The 4,512-nt window shown below is 36.5% G+C and overlaps 1 protein-coding gene across 1 annotated transcript in view; it reads right to left on the bottom strand.

Moving 5' to 3' along the window:
• The window catches only part of ARHGAP5 (Rho GTPase activating protein 5), an 85,786-nt gene that overhangs the window by 12,625 nt on the left and 68,649 nt on the right, over nucleotides 1-4,512 (bottom strand). The window lies entirely within an intron of this gene.

Below are 4,512 nucleotides of genomic sequence, written 5' to 3'. Positions count from 1 at the left end.
CTTTTTTGTTTTTTTTTTTTTTGCGGTACGCAAGGCCTCTCACTGTTGTGGCCTCTCCCGTTGCGAAGCACAGGCTCCGTACGCGCAGGCTCAGCAGCCATGGCTCACGGGCCTAGCCACTCCGCGGCATGTGGGATCTTCCCGGACCGGGGTATGAACCCGTGTCCCCTGCATTGGCAGGCGGACTCTCAACCACTGCGCCACCAGGGAAGCCCCCCAAAGATGGTTTTTACTTTGGAAAAATTATCATATCCTCTAACCGGGAGACTTTTCAACTTTCAAAAAACTCAAGTTTCTAGTATTCCAAAAAAAATCTTTTTAATCATTAACTACCTTGTACATCGTTACAAATTTAATTTCAATGACAACAGTTCACACAGCACATTCTACCTTAAAATTCTTTTGATCTGACAATAAATAATTTACAAATGACCGTATGTTAACTATTTTGCATCCAGTCTTTTAAATATGTGAGCCAGCACTACTACCACGGTCTGTAATAAGCAAGAAACATAAGAAGCAAATCTTGAATTTTAACTGAAAATTATTAAATTGTGAGGAAATTTTAGGTATTTTATCCAATCCTCTCATTCACACATGAAGAAACAGCCCAATATGCAAGGTAGCAGGAAAATTTTTTATTTAAATTTGTATATCAAAAAATTTAAAATCTAAACCAAAGGACCCACACCCCCAAACACAGGAGTTGCTCATCTGAGGTAAAATAAGTGCTCTAAAAATACGTGTTCTGTGGTAAAAGTTATTATTATTTGTTAAGAGACTAAATTAGAATATTCAGAATAAAGTCAACCTCTGTTAAAACATAGTGCATAGAGGGGCCCAGTCAGGTGTGTCCATGTGGTAGTCAAGTATAGGTTCTGAAAATACCTATAGATTCGAAAGACATGAATATGGGCATCAAGTCTGTTGAGTCAAAAAGTACAAAGGAAAGGTAGCAAATCAGTTAGATGAGGGTGGTCAGGGAAGGCTTCCTTGAAGAGGTAATGTCTGAGTTGAGCCAAGGGTGATGGGTGTTAGTAAAACAGTAGGAAGACAGAGTAATTTAGTCAAAACAGTGGTTCTCAAATACTACAAAGCTATAGTAATTAAAACAGCATGGTACTGGCACAAAATCAGACATATGGATCACTGGAACACAACAGAGAGCCCAGAAACAAACCCACACACCTATGGTCAATTAATCTTTGACAAAGGAGACAAGAATATACAATGGAAAACAGACAGTCTCTTCAGCAAATGATGTTGGAAAAGCTGGACAGCAGTATGTAAATCAATGAAGTTAGAACACTCTCTCACATCATATACAAAAATGAATTCGAAATGGCTTAAAAATTTAAATATAAGACATGACACCATAAAACTCCTAACGAACATAGGCAAAACATTCTCTGACTTAAATTGTAGCAATGTTTTCTCAGGTCAGTCTCCCAAGGCAACAGAAATAAAAACAAAAATAAACACCTGGGATCAAATCAAACTTATAAGCTTTTGCACAGCAAAGGAAACAATAAACAAAATGAAAAGACAACCTACGGAGAGAAAATATTTTGCAAACGATGTGACTGACGAGGGGTTAATTTCCGAATACACAAACAGCTCAGTATCAAAAAACAAACAACCTAATAAAAAAATGGGCAGAAGACCTAAATAGACATTTCTCCAAAGAAGACATATAGATGACCAACAGGCACATGAAAAGATGTTCAACATCACTAATTATTAGAGAAATGCAAATCAAAACTATAATGAGATACCATCACAGACTGCTCAGAATGGCCACCATCAAAAAGTCTACAAGTAATAAATGCTGCAGAGGCTGTGGAGAAAAGGGAACCCTCCTACACTGTTGTTGGGAATATAAATTGGTGCAGCCACTATGGAGAACAGTATGGAGGTTTCTTAAAAAACTAAAAATAGAGTTGCCATATGATCCAGCAATCCCACTCCTGGGCATATATCCAGAAAAGACAAAAACTCTAATTTGAAATGATATATGCACCCCAATGTTCATTGCAGCACTACTTACAATAGCTAAGACATGGAAGATATGGTGTGTGTGTGTGTGTGTGTATATATATATGTATACACACAATGGTATATTGCTCAGCCACAAAAAAGAATGAAATAACGCCATTTGCAGCTACATGGATGGACCTAGAGATTATCATATTAAGCAACGTAAGGCAGAAAGAGAAAGATAAATACCATATCACTTATATGTGGAATCTAAAAAAAAAAAAAAAAAAAAATGATACAAATGAACTTATTTACAAAACAGAAACAGATTCACAGACACAGAAAACAAACCTATGGTTACCAAAAGGGAAAGGGTGGGTGAGGGATAAATGAGGAGTTTGGGATTAACAGATACACACTGCTATATATAAAATAGATAAACAATACTGTATAGCACAGGAACTATATTCAATAGCTTTTAATAACCTATAATGGAAAAGAATCTAAAAAAATAATATATATAACTGAATCACTTTGCTGTACACCTGAAAACTAACATGACATTGTAAATCAACCATACTTGGATAAAAAACAAACAAATACCACCCCGTCCCCGGGATTCTCAGTGTGTATCAGAACCTCCTGGAGGGCCTGTTAAAACACAGATTGATAATTATGTCTGAGGTGGGGCCTGATAATTTGCATCCCTAACAAGTTCCCAGGTGATGCTGATGCTGTTGGTTTGAGGACTGAATTTTGAGAAAGACTGAGGCAGTCATGTTAAGATGTGATAAGGGACCAAGCACAAATTGATACTTTCGGTTAAGTCCTATTAGTTTAATACAGTGGCACTTGGTGCTGCACAGTGGAAAAGGAAAGGAGATTTAACAGATTAAGTTAGAACTAGGCCACTTAATGATAAACAATTTAGATTTTCTTCCTTTAGGATGTAGTGATCTTTACACAAAGAGCTTTTAGAAAGATGATGCTGGCATCAGGATCAAGGGAGAATCAAGAAGAAAAATTGGCAGAGAGAGAGCTCAATGACAAACTAGAGTTTCCTAAATGAGAAATGATAAAATTTAAACTAAAGCAGTGGCAGAGGAATGAAAAGGAAAAATAATCAGGAGAAAAAACTAATTTGACACAATAACTCACTGAATATGGAAGGTGAGAGAAAATACATCCAAAGAACAGCTCCATGGATTAATTTTTGCAATGTGTCAATCACCCAATATATATTTATCATTTATTTCCTATACTGGAATGTAAAGTTCCATGAAATGTGATTATTTTATTTACTGCTATGTCTGTATAGCATTTACAAGAGTACCTGGCACAAAGAGTATATATCCATTATAATCAATAGTTGAGTGTTTGTTCTAAAATTTAAGTCTGATGATACTATTTCTCTGTTCTACTCTCTAGTGGCTCCCCATACCATTCAGAGTAACAATCATGCAATGCTTTTTTCATTGACAAAGTCTTGCTCCACCCCCCCATAAATGTCAGCTGAACTCAACAGTGCACTTAGTGATAGACATGAAAGCAACCTCCGTGTCAGTAAAATATTTTGAAGACTAAAGTTAATCAATAAGCTACACTCTGAGTAGTACTGCCCTATCCTTCACTCTGCTCAAACCACACAGGCCTCTTTGCTGTTCCTCAACACGCCAAATATGCCTGTGTCATTAACTGTTGTATCACTGGAGTCAAACACAGTTAAGTGTCTTATGGTGGGCTAGCACTGTGATTCTTTGAATATGCTCTTCCCTTTGTCTCTTTTCCCTATTGTTTTTAATAAAGTCCAATTCTTGTTTCAGCACTTTAATCAGGCCATACAATAATATGTTCATATATCAACCCTACATTCCATATTGGGTAAGGTCTCCTGTAGTACCCTGTACACATCTGTTAAATCATGAACCACATTGCATGGTAATTTTCAAAAGAGGAAATTCCACTAATTATACTGCAATACTATGTATGTTGGTATTTTCTCACAGAGGGAGACTCCAGAGAAGAGTTACTAGAAGTGCTAATATAATTTTATGCTACATTGATAATAACAAAAAAACTTTAAACACTGCTTAATACTCTCTTTTAAGAGGCACAGACTGAAATGTACTTGTTTTGGACACTGACATTACTAGCTAAAAAAACCAAACCTCAGTTCGTTAAAATGTTAGTAGAAAATACTGTGAAGAGTAGACTTTTGAAAAAAGTAGTACAAATATTAATAATTCTATTCAGTCTCAATAACAACTTTGTGAGCTATTATTCTTCTCATTCTTATAGTTAAGAAAAATCAAAGCTTAGGCAGGGTAAAGTATTTGTCCAAAGCCACAGAACTAAAAATGTTTCAAAACCAAGCCTATTTAACTCCATAGTCTTGAGCTTTATGCTATTATACAATATTAATATTGCCTTTCATTTAAAAAATGGTGTTGGGGGGCTTCCCTGGTGGCGCAGTGGTTGCGCGTCCACCTGCCGATGCAGGGGACACGGGTTCGTGCCCCGGTCTGGGAAGATCCC

This window comes from Physeter macrocephalus, chromosome 11 (genome assembly GCF_002837175.3).
Source record: "Physeter macrocephalus isolate SW-GA chromosome 11, ASM283717v5, whole genome shotgun sequence".
Taxonomy (NCBI): domain Eukaryota; kingdom Metazoa; phylum Chordata; class Mammalia; order Artiodactyla; family Physeteridae; genus Physeter; species Physeter macrocephalus.
The sequence above is the reverse complement of the archived record's forward strand: the minus strand, read 5'-3'. Positions and strand labels throughout refer to the sequence as shown.